Source organism: Pinus tabuliformis, chromosome J, assembly GCF_031772625.1.
Source record: "Pinus tabuliformis cultivar Carrire ecotype Pingquan chromosome J, CPIR1, whole genome shotgun sequence".
Taxonomy (NCBI): Eukaryota; Viridiplantae; Streptophyta; class Pinopsida; order Pinales; family Pinaceae; genus Pinus; species Pinus tabuliformis.
The window spans coordinates 1,502,695,921-1,502,720,840 of NC_142295.1; the positions used below are offsets into that span (position 1 = coordinate 1,502,695,921).

The window sequence follows — 24,920 nt, forward strand, 5'->3', positions numbered from 1 at the left end:
TAGGTGGTTGAAGTGGATGGGAGGAAGAGACATAAAAGGGGAAGGATGATGAGAGGAGAGAGAGATCCTTGGTCATGGTTTTGATTTGGTTCTGTTTTTGAGGATTTTATTTGGGAGGAGGGATGTGGAGAAAGAGGAGGGAGATCAAACTTTGATCTCGAGAGTGTTGGTAAACCTGGACACACTACATCTAGTTAGACTTGGGCTTGGAGGGCGAGGGAACCTGTGGAGGTTCCCTGGGCTAGGAAATACTTCCTGGTTGGTTAGGAGGGAAATCTAGTCGGGTAGTCAAGAGGAGCATCCCAACAGTGTCACGAGCTTAGGAGCATCTCAACTAAGCTATTGGAACATGTATTCCTCTGTTGATTGACTACTCATGTAAATGATTACAATGAAATTCTTACTTGTTTAATTTGTGGTAAAAAAAAATTAATGATATAATATTATCAAATAAATGTTTAGATATAATTAAGTTATTTCTCTTCTTATTGTGTTTAAAGTTCGAGAAATTTAGTTTTTAGATAGAGTACCCTAGGAGGGAGCCTCAGACCCTCAAACACCAACACTTTCTCCTTCAACACATGTGAGTAGGGGAGATCACACCTCATGTATGCTAATAATTTTGCAAGAACATTTAAAGTTTATTCAAAGGAAAAGGGGGAAAAGAGACAACATTTGCTCAAAATAACCCAACTTGAGCTATTGTATTTGTTGTATGTCATAGATGCATCCAATTGAAAATGATCACGTTCATATAACCTACAACATGTATTATAACATTTCCCATAAATGACGACATACATCGATCAATTGAACATATATTGTCTAGCCAACAAAGTAATTATTTAACATGAATTCATTATATGAGTGAAAATTTAACTGTGACACAAAATGGGGAAATAGAGCTTCATTCATATATAAGAACTGTCATTGACGTTATGTTTCAGCTACATCATATTGACGTAGGAAGTTTCCCCATAACTCTCTTCCAAGACTCCATCATTCATTCATTTATCCAATCATTGGCACAAAACCATAAAAACTAACACACAACATCTAGATACTTAATATTAAGAGAAAATAGTAGTAAAACATATCACAACATGGTATCATACATCTGCATTAGAGAAATAAGACCATTAATGTCCATGTTGTATTAGCCAATCAATCTAAGTAGAATTAGTAGAATAAGTGTTCAAGAGAGTATCAGAGAGAAATATGATTAAGAGAATGAACATTTGACTGGACACACTATACAGAGAACCATCAACAAAATAAGAATAGATTAACTAAAGACTACATCAAAACAAAAATAGACTAGAACAACCCATAATCGGTAGTAAACCTTTATAGAACTTCCATATTCAACATTCCGCTAATGGGAATCTTACGCCAACTCACATATCCAACTCTCCCTAATGAGTTATTCATGTATGTGCTAAGCCACAATTGATCGCTTGACCATGACATGTTGAATTATAACCAAGAGCTTCCCCCCAACTAAATAACCCACCTAGATGGAGAGTGCAATATTGACCACCGAATCTTTCTATTATGTTATGGTATTTTTCACTTTTTTTGTGCATTTGTGTCATCTATTGGACATATTGCCATTATGACTTCTTGTTTCTTTGTTGTGTGTGGTGTCCACCAACCCCTGTTATGTGTGATTTCCTCCTTACCACGCAATTTCTCCATACTTAGTCAAAAATTCAAAATTTTCACTATTTTCCACTTGGAACAAACAAGCCCCCAACACTATTTGTGGCCCAACAGTGATCCACTCCACTCTATTGGCATGCCAGGCGAAGGGAGTACTTGCTTGGTTTTTGACAAAAAACGTTCAAAGGTTTTCTTTTTTGTTGCAACCTTCTATATTTCTTCCTCTTTCTCACTAAGTATCTACTCCACTACTTTGACGAGCAATAGTGTTAAGAAAAATATTTAATTATGTTCAATTATCTCCTTTTTTGAGTTTTGCACTGCAAAATTGTTATCACTGATTTGAAATCATTCATCCTACAACTAATCCTGTATTTATGGTAGCTTTAATTATGTACCCTTAATTGATTAATCTATTTACTTAAAGTTGCACTCGCTTCAATAGCTAGTGGGAATTTGGGTAGTCATAAAGTGGTTAGACTACGAAAAATTACTTTACTCATCTATTACACAATATGGATTTGATTTTCAAGGTCCTTTAGCTTGGCATTGTCCTAAATCATTGACGCAGGAGCATCTAGACCCAGCCAGCAATGTGATGGAATGGTCACATGCTGTGGCTAAACAAATCAAAAATTCATTGACTATTTGGACGAATTCGATTTTACTGAGGATAAACTTATCAAATAAGTTTGTTATTGTAATAAATGAGAATTGTCTTATTTTAGATTAGTGATAAGATTGTTTGTATAGGTGTGTTGAGAAGCTAGGAAATAGCAGATTTCTATTATTATTCCTAAAAACAGAAGATTGCGTTAAGAGCGAGAGAATGATGGAGAGGTTTCTTATATATTGAACGAGTGGAGTTAGATCAGCAAGGGGGTATTTGTGTGGATCGAGGGATTTTTTTAGGGTGACTTGTTAGAGATACTTTTTGTGTAGTTTTGAGTGTAGAGCAAAAGCTCGAATAGGCTTTTTGTGCCTTGGAGTGGTGTGAGAATTTGGTTTAAATGTGTGAATTGTATTATATGTATAACATAGATTTTTCTTATGTAAATGGCTTAAGGCGAGATCTGTTCTTTCATATGCCATGAATAAAACTAAGATTATGTATATCAATGTATGATGAGTGTAATGCTGGACGCGGTGTTTTCTTTGTACAAGAGTTGAAGTTGTTACGACTTGAATGTTTATTTAATCTGTAATATTTCTGAGTTTATTGCAAAACTAGCACTGTCGAATTATATGAATTGGGGAATTCATGAACACAAAGAATATGTGAAGTAAAGCTTTATTGGAGCCTTGAAGCTGAGATTAAAGTTATATTGAGTTATTGAGTCCGCTAACTGTTGGATCGAATTGGGTGTAATTCTTATCACATCGCAATAGAGATCTGTTAAAATTCATTGTGTGTAACAGTAAATGGGACCCGAAATGATACAAGTCTGGTTTAAAGTGAATTGGGGCGAATGATATTGCCAAGATCTCAGAAGAGAACGTTGAAACGTAGCCATCACAAATTTCTGTTAGACTTCATATCGAGTTATGGAAAGCTGTCAACGAGTCGACAATGACACTAATTATAGTGAATGTAATCCCCGCTTGAGATCATCTCGGCGCGCATTGGAGGGTGGAGCGATTTAGAGTTGTGCAAGTTGTAAAGTTATCATCGGAGTGGAAGAGATTGTATATCACACCATATCGCCATAAAAATGGAAGCGAAGGTTATAAATCAGTTTTACATTGAGTCGGTTCCAGAGTTATCGCATCGGCGATGTTAATTCTGCGATAATCACGTGACATATCACTCCAGTGAACGACGATCTCAAGGAGTTATCGCATCAGTGTATTGTGAGGAATTGACATTTGAAGAGTTTGCAAATTGATTCGACATCAATAGATTCTTGGTGTTTGACATCTGTATAAATCAAACTGCTATGAGAACGTTTAACGCTAGTGTAAATGAAAGATTGCATGTTGTTGAAAATTGAGACTATTGAGGATCGACATGTAGACCTTATGACAAGCGCCAGAAGTGTATTTACGCTGGAATGGGAATATGTAGAATGAAAATTAACCAAAGTCAAAGGCAGGCATTCAAAGATCCAATGGTCGAATCCCAGGGTGGTTATTGGGAGAGAGAAGTTGCAGCTGTTATGGTGACTTGTGGCGAGATATTTCCGTGATTTCTTAGATGAAGGACCAGAGTTATAAAGCCTTGACAGGTGATGTGAAGAGTTCAAGTCCCGAGATCTTGATAGTTAGGCTCTGATCTATGCATCGGTGTACCTCAGATCTGGAGCGCTAGCAGGGGAAAGGGCGCGTAAACAGATTTAGTATCTTGGCAAGATTGAAATGAAGAAGCAAAGACACGATAATATATTGGAGACAAATGTTATTGGTGATGTTGCGTGAAGGATTTGTTTGAAACAATGTCAAGTTGAAATCATGGGCGCATTGGTTTTATTAACTTTTGATTATATAAAAGTGAAGTTGTGAGATTGCCGGTGTATGGGTAAGCTGAAGAGTTTCCGCATGTACTGTTGAAATTAACAGATATCGAAGTTAAATTGATCAATAGTTGGAAGTGGATGTTTTAGGTGCATGATTGTTGGGAATCCTGGGTATGTGCAGGGTTGGTCCTGCATCAAATTTTGGTATCAGAGCTAGAATGCTCTGTTGAAGATATTTATTTATATATTTATTTATTTATTTATTTATTTATTTTAATTAATTAATTAATTTATTTATTATTTTATTTATTATTTCTTTTATTTTATTTATTATTTTTATTTTTATTTTTCTGAATGAAAACAGAAAGTTTTGTTGAAAACTAAAGTGTGTTTTTGAATGTGTGATGGATGATGGAAAGGAAGATCAGATTTTAAATCTGATATGCAGCATACACAATTGCAAGTGAACAGGATTGCAGGGAGGAAAAGATCATGCAAGATCTTAGAGGTGAGATGATTTTTCTGATTTGAAATTTGAAAATGCAGTTTATGGTTGCAGAGAAGATGATGGCAGTGAACCTGGCATTCAGCTAAAGGCTGAATAAGGAGGACAATTGCAGCGTCCTGAAGAAGAAGGTGAGTTGAAGAGATAGCCTGAAGAGAGCAGAGAGAGTGCTCGAAAGGTTCCAAAGGCAGTGAACCAAGTACTTACCAAAAGACTGAGTGAGGAGAGCTTGGTGAGGTAAGTGGCAGCAGAAGAGATTGTTGCTGTAGAGGCTAGTACACTCATGGTGAGTGAGAAACTCATGAAGGACATGATCATGGAGAATCAGAGAAGAAGTTCAGAGGAATGCCACAGCGGTAGGATGAGTGATGAGGTCAGAGAAAGAGAGATTGTAGTGATGAAAGTACAATTGCAGGTACTAGAGGAATGGCTGCAAGAGTAGGAAAATCAGAATAGAGGTTGGATCTTTCCACAGAAGGGAAAGAGAATGATTTGGTGACAATTGCAGAGGAGGTTGAGGCAAATTGTGATTTCCTTGTTGAAAAAGGAACTTAGAGTTATTGAACCAGAGATGGAATTTGAAGATTCCACATGCAGATTTGTTCAGAAGGACGTGTTGGAGGGAGCAGTCAAGACTGGAAAGTCTTGCGGTTTTAAAACTGACAAGTTGTTTATGTTTGTAGGTACAGTACAAGGAGATGAGCAAGCTTTAGAGTTTGTTCAATAAGAATTGAATATGAAGGCTGTTCAGATCGATGCTGAGATAGCAAGATCTCAGAAGGAGATGAAGACGAAGGAGTCTAATCAGGATGTTGATGTAGAAAGAGAAGGACCAACTGATGATTGGTCAAGCATTGGTGAAGGTATGGAAAATCGTGTGAAGTTTCCAAGTTCTAGTCCTAATGAAGTTGTTGAATTGTATAGGAAACTAGATCTCCAGAGAAGAGAGTTGGAGAGACAAAGGACTTATGTGCATGATAATTTGCTGAGGAAGCAAGGCAGGAAAGTTCTCATGAATGACAGTTATGGAGCAGATGATGGTAAGAAGGAGAGACTAGCTGACAGTCTCATGGTGAATACAAATCAGCATACTGATGTGTTGACAAAAGAGTTGGAAAGGAACTTAGAGCAACATACTGAAGTGTTGCTAGGGAAAGCTGAGGAGAAAGCCAGTATAGATTTTCTGAGTCCTGAAGAAGACTTAGAGCTGCAGATGACTGAATCTACAAGTGAGACCGTTGGGTTTTGTGATTTTGATGTTGACAATTTGATTGTGTTTACATGTGAGAAAGAAGACAGTTCATCATTTGGAATTGTCTTGGATGGAGGAGAACAGTTGCAGAAAGAAGATGAGACAATCATGTCTCATAAGCAGAGGCTTGTTACCGTGGGTGACAAGAAAGAGTTGGCTTGTTTGTATAGCCAAGAGAAGACTGGTGGACGAAGTTTTGGAGCTGCTACAGTGTTTGCAAATCTTGAAGAGGATGGAAAATTTCTGAAGATTGTCGAAGGGGAAGATGGAGATTATGCTGGAGTTAATTTGCAGCATGTTAATGAAACACTGAAATGGTTGTTGGAACCAGAGAAAGAAATTGCAGATGAAATTGCAGATGATGAGCAAAGGAATGTTGCAGAGGGACAGGAAGTTTGGGAGGCCGCAACATCCATAGTGGCAACTAGAACAACATGTGGGATGACATTTATGGTGATAGCTGAGGCAACACTGACAACAGTAACATCTATGGGGGCGCTAAAGCCTTATGGTTTTTATTCTAACAATTGTTTTGTGAATTCAGGTTTTATTGAAGATGCTGGAGAAAGTCTGTTAGACAGAGAAATTGAACTGATGAGGCGGATGATGATGAAAGAATCCCGGAAGAGGCCAGCAGCAGTAAAACAAAGGAGAAGCAGCAAAAGAAAGACAACAAAAGATTGTGAGAGCACAGCCAGTGGAGCAATGCAACATAAAGTGTGGAAACCGGGAGAAGAACATCAAAAAGAAGCAGTGGCAAGTGAAGTATTGCAGCACAAAGGCGAAAGACTTGAGGAACAAACAACAACAACAGTAATCAAGGACAGATTATCAAACCAAGTATGGAATCCAGGAGGACACAGGCATGAAATGCATGATCGGGAGATCATGGTTAATTTAAACTTTGGGAGTCTGATGCAGGAGCATCTAGACCCAGCCAACAATGTGATGGAATGGTCACATGCTGTGGCTAAACAAAGCAAAAATTCATTCATTGTTTGGACGAATTCGATTTTACTAAGGAGGATAAACTTCTCAAATAAGTTTGTTATTGTAATAAATGAAAATGGTCTTATTTTAGATTAGTGATAAGATTGTTTGTATAGGTGTGTTGAGAAGCTAGGAAATAGCAGATTTCTGTTATTATTCCTAAAAATAGAAGATTGCGTTAAGAGCGAGAGAATGATGGAGAGGTTTTTTATATATGGAACGAGTGGAGTTAGATCAGCAAGGGGGTATTTGTGTGGATCGAGGGATTTTTTTAGGGTGATTTGTTAGAGATACTTTTTGTGTAGTTTTGAGTGTAGAGCGAAAGCTCGAATAGGTTTTTTGTGTCTTGGAGTGGTGTGAGAATTTGGTTTAAATGTGTGAATTGTATTATATGTATAAGAGAGATTTTTCTTATGTAAATGGCTTAAGGCGAGATCTGTTCTTTCATATGCCATGAATAAAACTAAGATTGTGTGTATCAATGTATGATGAGTGTAATGTTGGACGCGTTGTTTCCTTTGTACAAGAGTTGAAGTTGTTACGACTTGAATGTTTATTTAATCTGTAATATTTCTGAGTTTATTGCAAAACTGGCACTGTCGAATTGTATGAATTAGGGAATTCATGAACAAAAAGAATATGTGAAGTAAATCTTTATTGGAGCCTTGAAGCTGAGATTAAAGTTATATTGAGTTATTGAGTCTGATAACTATTGGGTCGAATTGGGTGTAATTCTTATCACATCGCAACAGAGATTTGTTTAAATTCATTGTGTGTAACAGTAAATGGGACCCAAAATGATACAAGTCTGGTTTAAAGTGAATTGGGGTGAATGATATCGCCAAGATCTCAGAAGAGAATGTTGAAATGTAGCCATCACAAATTTCTGTTAGACTTCGTATCGAGTTATGGAAAGCTGTCAATAGGTCGACAATGACACTAATTATAGTGAATGTAATCCCCGCTTGAGATCATCTCGGCGCACATTGGAGGGTGGAGAGATTTAGAGTTGTGCAAGTTGTAAAGTTATCATCGGAGTGGAAGAGATTGTATATCACACCATATCACCATAAAGACAGAAGCGAAGGTTATAAATCAGTTTTACATTGAGTCGGTTCCAGAGTTATCGCATCAATGATGTTCATTCTGCGATAATCACGTGACATATCACTCCAGTGAATGACGATCTCAAAGAGTTATCGCATCAGTGTATAGTGAGGAATTGACATTTGAAGAGTTTGCAAATTGATTCGACATCAATAGATTCTGGGTGTTTGACATCTGTATAAATCAAACTGCTATGAGAACGTTTAACGCTAGTGTAAATGAAAGATTGCATGTTGTTGAAAATTGAGACAGTTGAGGATCGACGTGTAGACCTTATGACAAGCGCCAGCAGTGTAGTTACATTGGAATGGGAATATGTAGAATGAAAATTAACCAAAGTCAAAGGTAGGCATTCAAAGATCCAGTGGTCGAATCCCAGGGTGGTTATTGAGAGAGAGAAGTTGCAGCTGTTCTGGTGACTTGTGGCGAGATATTTCCGTGATTTCTTAGATGAAGGACCAGAGTTATAAAGCCTTGACAGGTGATGTGAAGAGTTCGAGTCCCGAGATCTTGATAGTTAGGCTCTGATCTATGCATCGGTGTACCTCAGATCTAGAGTGCTAGCAGGGGAAAGGGCGCGTAAACAGATTTAGTATCTTGGCAAGATTGAAATGAAGAAGCAAAGACACGATAATATATTGCAGAAAAATGTTATTGGTGATGTTGCGTGAAGGATTTGTTTGAAACAATGTCAAGTTGAAATCATGGGCGCATTGGTTTTATTAACTTTTGATTATATAAAAGTGAAGTTGTGAGATTTCCGGTGTATGGGTAAGCTGAAGAGTTTCCGCATGTATTGTTGAAATTAACAGATATCGAAGTTAAATTGATTAATAGTTGGAAGTGGATGTTTTAGGTGTATGATTGTTGGGAATCCTGGGTATGTGCAGGGTTGGTCCTGCATCAATCATATTCCAATTTCTAAGCCTAACTCACATAATCAACTAAATTCTGTGTTAAATCCTTAGATAATATCAAGCAATGCAAAGGCTTCATTCTCCTTTTCTGTCCTTTGTAGCTCTTCTCGTTAGGTAGCTATTTTTACCTTTAGTTGCGATTCTTCCACTCGCATTTTCAGCTCTTGAATGAGCTCCTCAATTTTTGATAGTTTTCCTTTTGTGGGAGTGTTGATCTCCCCTGGGACACCTAGTAGTTTATTTTATATTTCCTCCATTTCACATCTCAATGTTCCCTCTATCTCTTTGGCTTATTTTCGTTCTTCTACTAGTTGCGCAGGTGCCACTTATAAAGCATCGTGCTCGCTAGTGAGATGAATTAGATTCGTCATGGTTTATGTTATGTCACTATAATACTAGTGTATTCCCCCATCATTATTTTCATTGTAGCCCTTATTGTTATTGTTGTGCCCATGTTTTCCTCATATTGTTATTACTGTGCTGCATAGAAGCTCACTGTTGTTATTGTTGTGCCCTCACATTATTATTGTTATGTCCGCTCTAATTATATTGTGACCCCTTAGACTCCTATATATAGAAAGGAGGTTTTTTCATTTAAATTCAACTAATTATTAATTTGTGTAATGTAAAGGAGGTTTCCCCCTCGAAGTGGCTAATTTTGAAGTCGTTGATCTATCTTTTCTTCTATTTTGTGAGTTGGTTGCATAACATTTGGTATGAGAGCTTTCGATTCTAGGGTTTCATTGCTTCAAATAGGTCATTGTGGAATTTTTGCTATAAGTTTTTTTCTACAAAGCTTCAGAAGTGCAAAAAAAAAACCAATTTTAGGCAAAATCGTGGTGAATGTTGAGACCACACTTTAGACCTTTTCTTGCTATATTTGCAGAGATAAGAGTTGAGGAAGTTAGGGATTTTAGAGGTTTCATAATTCCATCTCAAACCAACGACCTTGGAAAAATGGTCATAACTTTCTCTCTTAGAATTGGATTTGAATTTCATAAAAAGTGAAAAAAGAGGAAGGATTGTAGTTTGTTGGGTATTGTTTGCAGGGATGAAGGTTGAAACAGGGATACATGGCACTTCGTACAAATTCGCTCTACTGAATAAGTCTATAATCAGGTCATCGTGGGAGATTGAGCATAAATCTTTCTTGGAGAATCCAATCGTAATTAGACTTGTGGTTTTGGAAATAAGACTCATAGGGCTACCACAAGGCACAATTTTAGATCTTGGAGATCTGCAATTATAGAGACAAATCAGATTCAATAGCAGGATCCTACAAAGCGAAAAACAAATGTGTAGTTTTTTAAAATTTGCATAAGTTTTGTTTAAAAAAGTAGTTTGAAGTAGTTCAAAAGGAATTTTGAAGCATAATTATCATTAATTTATGACCCAAAGAAAGAAAATGGAAACGCCTAATAAGAAATCTGAAATCTCTACTATGACACATGAAGAAGAGGAAGAAATGCAATATGATATATTAAAATTACGAGACCAAGTGCAACAAGTTTCTCTCTCACAAAAAAGTAACTAAAGCTAAGATGGATGGTTTAAAGAATCGAATGGAATCTAATATGGATGGCATGAACACTAAGTTAGATGGCATGGAAGCTAATATGGATGGCATGGAAGAGAAGCTTAAAGGCAACATGGAAGATTTGAAGATATATTTGACAAAGTTGCTACAAGAAATGCTTCTTAATGGCGAAAGGGTAGTAAAGGAAACTCCTGATGACAATAAAAGAAATATTAATCATAATTTCATAGACTCTAACGTTGGATTGAAGACCCAACATGTTCCAAATATCGATATGAGGAAGTTTGATGGAAAGGATCTCATAACATGGATACTACAGATAGGGTAATATTTCGATCTCCATAATGTGAAAAATACACAAATGGTACGCATCATAACTTTATATTTCAAACCCAATTAGTTTTCATGGTATCGATGGCTTTTCTCTCATAAAAAATTTGTCACCTGGTCAATTTTTACATAGGAAGTGATAGCACATTATGAGGATACGAAGAGAAGCACCTTCTTTAGTCAATTGATGAATCTCAAAAAAAAGTGTTCAATGGTGGAGCACATTGAGGACTTAAAAAAATTGAATATAATGGTAAATGATATTCTAGAGGAGCATATGATTGATGTGTTTATAGGTACTTTAAAGGTTAAAATCAAAGATGAGGTTCGTCTTTGGGAACCTGATTCAGTGGAGAGGGAATTCAGGTTGGCAAGAAAAATTGAAAGAAAAATTATGGCCACAAGGAAGCCTACCACTCACCACTATAAAGATGGAAGTGTTGTTGCCTCTAGCCTTCAACAACCTACAAGGTTTAAAACACAACAATTGGAAGAAAAAAGAGCAAAAGGGCTTTGTTATAGTTGTGATAACAAATACACTAAACATTATAAGTGTGATGAGAAGAAATTATTTTATAAAGATTGTGAAGAGGAGGAAGAAAAAGAACAAGAAACATCAAAAGAATAGGATATACACTAGAAACCAACCCTATAGAAAGAAGAAATGAATCCGGCCATATCTTGTAATGAATTGGTAGGAATTACCACTCCCCAAACTCTCAAGATAGAAGGACATATCAAGAAGAAAAAGGTAATAATTTTGATTTATTTGAGTAGTACCCATAGTTAAATACATTGTAAGATACCCAAGGATTGTATTGCTTCCCATTCCAACACCAGAGTGTCAAGTGATGGTTGCAAATGGAGGAACCATAAATTGCTCTCGAAAGTGCCATAATATCAAGCTATCCATAGGAGAATATGTATTGAATATTCTAGTTATTTCGATTCCAATGGGTGATGTTGATGTTGTACTAGGAGTCCAATGGTTGCAATCTTTCGGTACAATAACTTTTAATTTTCAAGAATTTTTCTTGAATATTTTTCTCGGAAGGAAAGAAGTGGAGTTGAGGGGTATCACATGGAAACTGGGAAAGATAATCAACTCTAACAACATGACAAATTTTCGAAAGAAATAACAATGGGGTGTAATTGCACATTTATGTTAACTAGAGGTTCCCACATAGAAACCATCTATTTTTCCATATCTCCAAAAGGTCTTAAATAATCATTCCAAGGTATTTGAGACTCCCAAAGGCCTCCCACCTATTCGTGATCATGACCATGCTATTCATTTGATTCCAGGAAATGTTCCCCCAAACATCATGGCTTAAAGATATCCTTATGCCCAAAAGAGTGAAATTGAACATTTAGTCCTAGAAATGCTAGAGGCTGGTATAATTCAACCTAATCAAAGTTATTTATCTCCTCTAATAGTATTGGTGCACAAGAAGGATGGATCATGGCTCATGTGTCCGGATTATAGGGAGCTCAACAAGCTCACTATTAAAGAGAAATTTCCCATTCTTGTCATTGATGAATTATTGGATGAATTACATGGGGCAATTTACTTCACTAAGTTGGATCTTCGATCAGGATATCACAAAATCAGAATGAAGACTGAAGACATTCCAAAAGCAACATTTATAACTCATGAGGGTCATTATGAATTCTTGGTCATTACTTTTGGCCTTACCAATGCACCTTCTACATTTCAAGGTTTGATGAATTCCATTTTCAAACCCTTCCTTAGAAATTTGTGTTAGTATTCTTTATGATATACTAATCTACAACAAGTCTTAGAAGGATCATGTTCAACATGTTTACAGGGTAATCAAACTATTGGAGGAGAAACAATTATATGCAAAAACTTTGAAATATTTCTTTGGAGTATAGGAGGTGGAATATCTGGGTCATATTGTATCTCATGAAGGTGTTAAGGTAGACCCTAGAAAAATTAAAGCCATTAAGGAATGGAAAATTCCCACATCCATAAAGCATCTGTGCGGATTTCTTGGGTTGACAGGGTATTATCGCAAGTTTGTTAAAAATTATGGGAGAATAAAAGCACCTTTAATAATGTTATTGAATAAAGAAGTATTTTCTTGGACTCCAGAAGCAACGCAGGCCTTTAAACATCTTAAAGAGGCAATGTGCCAAGCACCGATACTTGCTATGCCAAACTTCAAAAAAACCTTTATTGTGGAATGTAATTCCTCAGGAAATGGAATTGGTGTTGTTTTAATGCAAGAAGGAAGACCGATTTATTTTGAAAGTAATCCAATCAAAGGAAAGTATTTACACAGAGCTATTTATGAGAACGAAATTCTGGCAATACTACATGCACTTAAGAAATGGTGACCTTACCTAACGGGAAGGTACTTCAAGGTAAAAAGGGATCATGGTAGTCTTAAATAATTTTTAGAACGAAGATTATCTTTAGAAGAGAAGCAAAAATGGGTCACTAAGATGTTGGGTTATGAATTTGAAACCAACTACAAAAAAGGGAAGCAAAATGTCATTGCAAATACACTCTAAAGAAAGGATGAGGATGTGGAAGCATTTCTTTGTGCCATTTATGTTATCCAACAAGATTGGATAAATGAAGCAAGGGATGAATAGAATAATGATGAAGAAGTGTGAGAACTCATTCAAAATGTGGAACAAGATCCCAGTACATCTGACACATTTAGCTGGGAAAATGATTCATTACAGTATAAAGATCACTTATACCTCTGAAATAATTCCCAACTCAAACAAAATATTCTTCTCAAATTGCACACCTCTCCATTAGGAGGGCACTCAGGATTTTTAAAAACATACCATAGGGTTAAGATGGAATTCTTTTTGGATGACATTAAATCTTATATTAAAAAATTTGTGGTGGAGTTTTTAGTTTTCCAATAAAATAAAGTTGAAAAAATTAAGACCTCAGGTCTATTACAACCTTTATCCATTCCAAGTAAAAGTTGGGAGGAGGCTTCAATGGATTTTATCATACAATTACCCAATTCCAAAGGAGAGAGTTTCATCATGGTGGTAGTTGATAGACTTACCAAGTATGCATGCTTTTGTGAATTATCTCATCCACTTAAATCCAATACAGTTGCTACTTCATTTGTGGAAACAATAAAAAAGCTACATGGAAACAAAAAGATTATTTTAAGTTACAGAGATCCCATTTTCACGGAAAATTTTTGGACAAAATTATTTTCTTGTATGGGTACTTCGCTAGCTCATAGCTCACCTTATCATCCTCAATCTGATGGAAAAACTGAGACAGTGAACAAATGTTTGGAAGGATATCTTCGTTGATGTGTATCTGATAAACAGACACAATGGGTCAAGTGGTTTCCTCTGACTAAATGGTGGTATAACACTTCCTTCAATATTGCACCAAAAATGGCCCCATTTATGACAGTTTATGGATATTAACCACTGACATCACATCATCTTTATGAGAAAATTCTAAGGTCCAAGTAGTGGACGATCACATAGAGAATCAACAACAAGTTCTTCAACTCTTAAAGGATAAGCTCACTTTGGTCCAGAATGGAATGAAACAAGAGGTAGATCAACATTGCAACGAAAGTAATTTTCATGTATGTGACTGGGTATTTCTACGACTACAGCCATACAAACAAATGTCCCTTAAGCAATATAAGAAGGATAATAAATTATCACCAAAGTATTATGGTTCATACAAAGTGTTGCGAAAGATTGGTACTATGGAATACAAATTGGAGCTTCAAGCATCTTTCCGAGTGCACCCAGTTTTCCATGTTTCATGCTTAAAGGTGACAAGCTCCTAGTTCATACAATATTTCTAGAACTTGGTGAAGAAGGAAAAATCATACTAGAACCTGAAGCACTCACAGAAACAAGAACTCATCATCTTCAAAATCGATTAATATTAGAGTATCTCATCAAGTTGAAGAACTTACCCACTGAATATTCCACATGGGAGGATGAGAATTTTATACAGAAGCATCCAAAACTACTAAAGCGTTGAGGACAACAATTCTTTTTAAGGAGAGGGGCACGTTAGGTACCTATAATACTAGTGTATTCCCCCATTATTATTGTCATTGTAGCCCTTATTGTTATTGTTGTGCCCATGTTGTCCTCATATTGTTATTATTGTGCCCCATAGAAGCCCACTATTGTTATTGTTGTTCCCTCACATTATTATTGTTATGTCGGCTCTGATTATATTGTGACCCATAATATAATCGTAATCTTCGATTTTTATCTGTTTTGGATTTTTGCATGCTTCATCAACCTCAACATCAATAATTTCAATAATTTTCCCAAGTATTTTATTATAACATTTGTATCCTTTACTTCGGGAAGAGTAGCCAAGAAGAATACCTTCATCTGCTCTGGGTTCAAACTTACCAAGTTTTTCATCAGTCCTTTTGATGTAACATTTGCTTCCAAAAACTTTGAAGTATTTTATAGTAGGAGTCTTACCATACCAAAGTTCATGTGGAGTTTGAGTGTTGTTTACCTGAACATTTGCTTAGTTGAGAATAGTGATGGCGGTGAATGCATCTTCACCCCAGAAGGTTGCAGGAGTTCCAGATTCATCTAGCATAGCACAAGCCATTTGTTGAATAGTTCTGTTCATCCTTTCTACCACTCCATTTTACTGAGGAGTCCTTGCAGTGGAGAACTGCGTTTTTATTCCATGTTGTTCACAAAAGTCAAAGAATTGATCCGAGGTAAATTCCCCTTCTCTATCAGATATGAGGCATTTGATTTTGCGATCTGATTCATTTTCAACCAAAGCTTTGAAGGATTTGAACTTTTCAAATGCTTCATCTTTATGCTTTAGATGACCTATCGAACACATTCTGGAAAAATCATCAATGAACAATAAAATTATTCTTCTCCACGAAGTGACTTTTTCCTTGATTGTCCACATAAATCAGTATGAACAAGTTCAACAGGCTTACTAGCTGACCCTTCCTTTTCGATAAAGTGAGATCTGGTTTGCTTACCGAATTGACATGATTTTCATATAGTATTTTCAGGAATGTTGATATCTGGAAGATCACGAACAACCTGGAATCTGCATGATTTTCTTATTTGAGAAAAGCTTAGATGTCCCATTCTTCTATGCCATGGCCAGTTTTCATCATTTTTTCTTAGATAGCACTGTTGTTGTCCTCCCTTGAGTATGTATAAGTTGTTTGGAGTTCTTGTACCTTTAATCAAAATTTCTCCTACATCAAGCTCACGAACAACACATCCATTTGATCGAAACACTACTTCATTTCCTTGATCACACATTTGACTCACACTCAACAGGTTATGCTTTAAGCCGTCAACATACATAACATTCCCAGCTTTAACTTTCTCTTTCAAGAAAACAAAGCCTTTACCTTTTATGACAACAGGAGTGTCATTTCCAAATGAGACACTCTTTTCCTTTTCTAAGGCATTATATGAGTGTAGTTTTTCTTTGTCACCTATCATGTGTTTTGAGCATCCACAGCCGATGTACCACTGGTTTTCTTGTCCTTAAGCATACAGGGCTATACCACATCTTTCTGTTTGCAGTTCTTTCTTTCTCCATATTTTGGAATTTAATGGATTTTGATCCTTTTGAGATATTTGTCGAAATTTACTCCTACATTTATATTCTTCATGGCCAAATTTGTTACAAATTGAGCATTCTATTTCATTTTCAACAAGAGAAAAGTTATTATAGGAACTTTTCTTGATCCCTATCACTTTCCTTTGATTTCGTGCTTCTCTAGTCATGATGGTTTTGTAAGCAACACATTGAGTAGCTTTGTGTCCAAAAATATGACATGAGAAACATTTACCATTAAAGAAGTTCCTGCGATTATCGAATCTACTGACCTCGTGATTGTAGTTTCTATTGATATTTATCTTTGAAGCAAATTGAGTACGATTTACCTGAGGTTGATTTTGGCTTTTGTTCATGCTTGAATTAAATTGAGCCCGATTTACCTGGTGATCTACTTTACGCCTTTGCTGACGATTGTCAAACTATTCACTACTCTTTGCTGCATCAAGATAGCTTTTAGTGGAGGTTGACGGCTTCTGTGATTGAGATGCTTCTTCAGTATATCCAAGACTTGTCTTTATCAAAGGAGAACACCGCACTTTGATAATTTCATTTAAGGTTTCTGATCCTTTAGCAAATTTAAGATTGAGAGCTTTTGTTTTCTCAAGATCCTTTCTTAGACCCACAATTTCATATTCTAGTTTTTCATTGTGTTTTTCTCTTTCAGCAAGTTGGTATGCCAAGGTATCTATAATCATATTCTTTTCTTCTAAATAGATTTGAGTTTAGATATTTCTTCATAAAGGTCATCTTCATCTGAAGCATCCAAAAAATCACCATCTTCATAAGCCATTAGAATTCTATAGTCACTACTATTTTCATCTTCATCACTATTTGATAAACCATTCTATCTTCATGAGTATAGTAGCTCTTTTCAATTACATTTTGTTTTCTATTCCATTTTGTAGATTCCTTTCCTTTATCATATTTATCATTATGAGGACATTTGGAAGCATAATGACCAACTCTACCATAGGAAAAACATTTGAAAGGTAGTTTACCTTTGAATCTTTCAGAACCCCGTTGAAGCTTCTTAACAAAGTTTACTTCATTTTCTTCTTCTAAAATATGTCCTGATTCATTGAGTTCTTCTTTTCCTTTTGCTGAATCTTTAAATGCAGCTTCTCTCATTTCTGATGGACCTCCTTTTCTGATCTCAAAGGCAGTTAATATTTCGTGATGTTGTGTCATATTAATAGTTTGTAGATCCTACTTTTCTTCTATGGCAGATACTCTTGATTCAAATTTAGCAGATAAGGATCTTAAAACTTTTTCAACTAAGGTAACTTCCGTTATCTCTTCACCTAGATTCTTCATGCAATTAACAACCTCATCTATACGTAAGAAGTAACTAGCTATACCTTCATCATTGTGCATCTTGAGAGCTTCATATTGAATTCTGAGAGTTTGCAGTTTAGCACGTTTTCCCTGAGATTCACCTTCGTAGCTTAGAACGATTTTGTCCCATATTCTTTGGCTGATTTGAGCTACATAACTTTGACAAACTCTGTTTGTGACAGACTTCCCAATAATATATTGACAGCCTTGGCATTGGTTTTATATTACTTTTTACCTGTTGTATGTGTAGGAATTGCTTATGGAAATGTATATCCTTCTTCCACGATTTCCTAGACATCTGTTCCAAGAGATTGAAGATAGGTTGTGGTCCTTACCTTCTAATAAACAAATTTTCTTCGATAAAAGATTGGCAGTCTGATGGATACCTCGCTTTCTTGATTACTCATGATGTTGGATCTTCCTTCAAGCGATCAAGCTTCTTCTGAAGGACCTACTCTGATACCAATTTTTGGAAATAATACTGAGAGGGGGGGTTAATCAGTATTATCAAATCAATAATTTAATTTTCAGAACTACTTTGTATACACTACTTCAGCTCAGTTAACTAGCGTGTATACATAACTGTACTTAATGAAAGTAGCATATATGCAGAGATATTTTGATTTACCCAAATTATCATGTATTGAACTTTAATTAGTATATAAAGAATTCATTAGACAGTGCAGCAAAAGTATAATAAATCATCACATACAAGAAACACACATGAACACCAAGATATAAGGTGGAAACCCAATGTGGGTGAAAACGACCTGCTGCTGTTGTCTCTGTCTTCTTTTAATAATAAGAAAATTTTCTTTACAATTTTTGTATTGGTGTAGTCTTATACCTGTACATAGGCTTCTACCTGCAGAAGGCTACAACCTTCTCTCATTCTCCATCTTCTACTAGAAGGGAGCTACAACCCCCTAGCTCTTGTACCAGCTGATATGTTTTCTAGTACGTAGGCGCCGACCTACAAAAGGCTATGACCTTCTTTCTTCCTTCTGGGACCTTGTTTCATAAATTTTTAGACTGGATCCATCAACAACATCATTCAATCATCAAATATATCTGCATCAACCAATCTCCTATTGAACCAACCACAATGGAGTCAACAATCACTTTGAGAAACCATTAATCTGATCTTTCAGAATGATGTCACCAGAATACAGTCCCCAGAACCCAAGCGAGAACCCAGAACACTGCAACAACAAACAGAAGAAACTAAAACATATTTTATAAGGTATACGCTACTTCCCTGTGTTGAACCTATGTGTATACGTGCTTTCCTCAAAGCCAACCAACGTATATATCTGCAAATATAAATTCAGAATTCTGCAGTTGTTCCACACTTTAGTTATACCTAGATCATATCAGTTTTAGAATAACATATGCATTAGAATTCAAGTCTAGAATATACATGAGCAAAAACACCTAATGATAATTCATTTTACACCTCAAGATCCCAATCTATCATTAGATCTGATCCCTCATCATTAGCTAAGGTTCATCCTTGGTTTAGATCCAACAATGCACCATAACCCAATAACTTGCATACTATATCTCACACTTCATCGGATATTTGATACTTACACACTTTGGCCTAATGATCTTCTCCTCCTTCTATAGTTCTAGGCCTTTCTCAATACCATGGACCAAAACCACTTAGGACCAATACCTTGGACCAAATACCTAGGGTCAATACCTCGGACCAGATACCTTGGACCAATACCACGGATCATGGACCAAATACTTTGGAAATTTAGTTTTCCAAGGTATACGCACTTTTCCTTCTGTGAAAGTGCGTGTGTACATATATGTGACTTGTATATAGTGAAACTGCGTGTATATGCAGCTTGGTCAATGGTGAACCTGCGTATGCCTCTATTTCTTCATTTTGTGAAGGTTGGTTTGTAATTCTTTACTGTTTACCTACTATACTGTGATCTTTCATCTGAGTGAGTTGCCTTCTGAACTAATTCCTTCAAGATGCCCTACATTCATCACATCTGTAAACACTACTATCATGCATTCTGTCACATCTGATATCTCTTATGTAAATTCATCCAGTTACCATATACAAGTGAGTTGTTCTGCTACAAGTGGGTTGCCATCAAGTACAACACATACATCATAATGCCAACTGTATCTTCTTATATAGTTATGTAAGCATCAGACAAATTAATCCCCATGGAGGTGGTGTTAATGGATACTTATTTGTTTCTCACTTAATTGATCATTATAAATGCTTTAAATATGAAAATTATGTACACCAAGCAAGTGATTATAGAAGTAACTCAATAAGTTCTCCTAAGTGAAACAAGCATGGCGAAGGCCAAGGATATGGAAAAGGAAAGAAGAGATGAAGCGGGAATGTAGTTTAGCTCTATGTGTTTAAGATAAATAAGATCAGTGGTATGTATATAGTGGATGTTCAAGTCACATGACGGGAGACAAAAGAAAATTTCTCTCTCTAAAGGAAGTCAAATGTGGCAATGTCATTCTTGGAGACAATACATCAACTAGAATAATAGGAGAATGATTACATATCCATGTGGTAAAATGAAATACTAAATATATCATGTTTGTTGAGGGTTTAAAGCATAATATTCAAAGTGTAATTCAAGTGGTTGATAACAGATACGAGGTCACATTTTCTTTTGAAGGTTGTAAAATAAGGAAGGAAGGATATGGAAGATTAGTTGCAAAAGCAACTAGGACCTCAAATAATGTATAGATCCTTAATAAAGGTAAAATAAAAGATTATTTTATGAGAGTGTTATCTCTATCATATTTTTAGTAAAATAAAAGTGAGATATTGTAGCAAGTTAAGTCACAAAAAAAGAAAAAAAATCTTTTAGGGTGAGCTACAAGAGAAGAATTATGGTTCAAAATTTTTATTGGATATGTATTAGTAACAGTAAGTGAAGTGAATGGAAAAGTTTAATTGGATAGAAAGAAATAAGTAATCAAAGTTAGTCATTATTCTCAGATTACTCATTGGTTATAAAGCACCAATTTAGGGGGAGTACATATAATAAAATATGCATAATCCGTTGGTGTCAATGGGTAGTATGCCAAGAAGTTGGACAAAATAAAATAGAGTGAGCTCAGGGGGATCTGCAAGAAGAGAAATGAACGATTAATAGAAGTAGCATATGTTTAGGGGGACTTTGTTGGCCCCAAATTCCCTCGCCAAGGGAGTGCAAGACCCCCCATTAGGAACTAGGGTCCAAACATGGCTAAGCATGCAAATAATATTACAGATACCCAACATATTCTCTCAACCCAATAAAATATAGCTTCCATTTTCAAATAAAAACAAAAGAAATGTACAATATTGCTTGTAATGTGAGTTGTGGACTATTGTTCCATTAAATATGAAAATGAACACAAAAGATCTCAATATGATTACACCAATTGAGATATATCAATAGCTAAAAGGTCAACCAAAATTTGAGTTTTGGAGCTAAGAAATATTGTATTAAATTTCACCCCTACCCTAAGAGTCTAGAAGAGAGTCTACATGAATAAACTTCATACTTCTATTGGGGTCATGGAGTTAGCACATTGTTCTAAAAAATTTAATAATTCACAAATCTAGATTCTTTCCTTCAATTCCTACATAGAACATTTTACCCTTGTCATCAAATCATCAGGCAGCCATGGAAATGAGTCATGAAAAAAATAAAAAAAATAGGTATGCACCAAACTTCTACCAAACAAGTCATGCAAACCTTTCCCTAGAGTTTCTACTTTACAGGTAATTCAACAACCATTAATATGTAATAAACCAATGGAAGTATTGATATTGACATGAGAGGGTATTGATAATATCTCTACAGAAGGATTTTTTATCTTGTTGTTTCCATTTTCCTTATTCTTCCAATAAATTTTGACATATATCGGACTATCACTTCATGAGTTATGGAACTTCAATTTCTTGGGATTTTGATTCATGAATATCATTTAACAAAAAATCTTTGTATCACATGTCATTTTTTTCGGCACATGTGCATATCATAAATGAAAGCTAATCGAAAATGTTAGTGGTTCATGGGAAAATGAGATAATAAACCCAAATTAACCCCAAGTCAATGTTGTTCACTTTGTAAATTGAAATTTTATTAATGACCCCTAAGTTACCCTCAAGAAATGCATAGGATGCATAATTAAAAAACTTGAAATTTCACCAGGTATACAAGAAATATATGAGAGTGCAGAGGTAGGAAATATGCGAGGCATAGGTATTGAAGTCTTTCCACACCATAATCATAATAAAAAAATTAAGTGTGTAACAAATCTAACTGGGGAGAATGTTATGTGTAGAGTGTGGGAGTGTAGAATGCAAAAGTGTGAAGTGTAGAGAAAGTCAATTTGGCGAGGGGGCGAAGAGTATGTGTGGAGGATGAGTTTGTGCAGAATGTGGGGAAATTTTTAAATGTGAAGGACCACCACATAACATGGATTTCAACACAAGTTATAGATATGACTAGGTGTTCTAAAACTTCACTTGATACTTAATGGAAGTTATGGCACACTGTGAAAATAGGAAGAGAGAAAAGAAAATGGTTGGTGTGAATGACCACAAGTGAAAGGTCATACATGAAAATGGATCAATAGTATTCTAAGAAAAGGAAAGAAATGATTCGTAAACAATATAATAACTTTTGGACCTTAAATCTCTTGGCAAGGACTCTTAGACATTGTTTATATAAAAACTTGTTGAGATTAAAATGCATTGCTAAATTTATGATATCATTTTTTTTTGTGTGTACAAGGGTTATAGAGACTGTGACATGGTTTCTCAATAACATAATTTCTTGGTTAATGGTTAATTTTTAACAATGATGTATTGATCGGTGCTCAACAATTTTAATGTTAAGGTTTTTTTATGCCATTTTAACAAATGAAAACCATGTGGATTATCTAAATATAAAACTAATATTTCAATATGATAAATTATCCTCTAACAATTAGGATTTACATAATCAATATTATAAATTATCTTTCTAACGATTACGATTTCAATTTACTTCATGTACCATTGATGGCATTAACTTATCCAGTTAATACCATCCCCTATACATTTTGAATAAATTTACTATTTGTACTTATACTTCTTTATTAAATAAAACACCACGACAACTTTCACATAAAAAAGAATGTCTTAATAATACACTATTTCACACGACATTCTATACTTCATTAAAAAACAATTTTTTATTTATTAAATAAATTTAAACTATTTTTTTACAAATTCTAAATAAACACTCCTCACAAACAAACATAATATAAGTCACACTCTAATAAGGCATAGAGTTAAACATTACATATTAATTGTACCAATCTTCAATATATACGTGAAAATAATATATCATGATTTTATAATACTTAAATAATTATTTTTAAGGATTTAATAATTTAAATATATAGATATTATAATTTTAATGTTAAAGTTATTTTTTTATAAAGGAGTTGTTTTTAGTGTGATTTTTTAGACTTCTTATGCCAAAATTTAGTGGAAAAAATTGAGGTGAAATCTTGATTTGTGTTATTTAAACTGGGTTTTTTACTGTATATGTGGATTCAACACCCTAAAAAACTCTAAGAGCACTTTGATTGTGGGTTACCCATCAAACTTGTGATTTCAATAAGTTTTTGTCAGATTTTAAAGAAATTAAACCAAAAAATTTCATAGAAAAACTTCCAAAAATAAAAAAAAAACAACTCCTTATAAAAAAATATAAGACAAACAACAAATATCTTTGTGAAAACTAATTTTTAATATTTTTTTTATCACTTGAATAACGAAAACGCCCCCCTTCAACCATATATTGCATATGCAAATATCTCTAATATCTCTTCTTATTCATTGAATGAACTCCAATCCTATCCTTCAAATTTCTTAATTAGCTTTTCAAACCTTTTTAATTAATTTTATAACAACACAATTACATATTGCATCACACAATTTTTTTTAAATATAATTATAAATATGGTGACATCACAATTAAATACCTCATCTTTATAGATATAATTAAATACATTATTAAGGATGTCATAATCATAGTTTTGTTTTAGATTAACCAAAAAGCTTTAGAGAAATTATTATTATTGTTTGGTGACCAAGCTGCCTTGCAGTTGCAGTTAGGGCAGAAACTTTGGTGAAACTTAGGTATAATTTATAAAAAAATTGTTATTTATAAAATTGTAAAATAAGTTATTTTAATATTATTTATTAATTTTTTAATATAATTAAACATTTTTTTGATAGATAAAGGTTTTATATATATATATATATATATATATATTTTGAAGAGAATAATAATAGATTAATAATTATTTATTTAATATTAAATAATGGCATTTTTTTATATAATGTTCATATTATAGTATACATGTTATGTCATTAGAATATAGATTGATATAATGAGAGTTGTACAAATTGTACATATGTTTTACATATTTTTTTCAAATTTATATTTTTTTAATTATTTTTTGTAAATTACAAAATAAAACTTATAAAAATTGTCTATTCAATACTTTACACTAATGAAAATGAGAAAATGAAAATTTTGAATTTAATTACAAACTATTTGTGTTTATGGTACATTGTAATTAATATATAATGTTATTTTTCAAATTATTTATATTTATTGTACATAGTAATTAGTGATATAGTTCATAGTAATTAATAATAGAGTACACAAAAGTCAATTATTGTCATCATTACAGAATAAGAGGGGAGACATTTCAACCAATCATATTTGAGATAAGTAGAAATAAATTTTATTTAATACTTCATGTGAAAAAGTCTTTGGTTTGAATTTGTGTGAGTAAAAGTCTAGTCATGCCCACATCAAATGCAATCCCTTTGATTTTATGTGTAAAAGTCTTTGGTTTGAAATTATGTTAAAGTACTTTATGTGTAAAAGTCTTTGGTTTGAAATTGTGTGAGTAAAATTCTAGTCATGCCCACATCAAATGCAATCCCTTTGATTTTATGTGTAAAAGTCTTTGGTTTGAAATTGTGTGAGTAAAAGTCTAGTCATGCGCACATCAAATGCAATCCCTTTGATTTTTATAACTTAGATGTTTAATTTTGATAACTTAAAGCCCCTAGGTCACGACATCTAATTTAATTGTTTTATATGTTAATTTTTTATTAGATATTTTATAAATTTTGTTCTTTTAATTAAATATTTTGTAAACCATTTAAATTTTTAA

At 34.4% G+C, this 24,920-nt stretch overlaps 1 pseudogene; it reads left to right on the forward strand.

The window, feature by feature from the left end:
- Positions 1 to 4,903: 4,903 nt before the first annotated feature.
- LOC149233130 (cytochrome P450 71AU50-like) overlaps positions 4,904 to 24,920 on the forward strand; it is a 31,589-nt pseudogene continuing 11,572 nt past the window's right edge.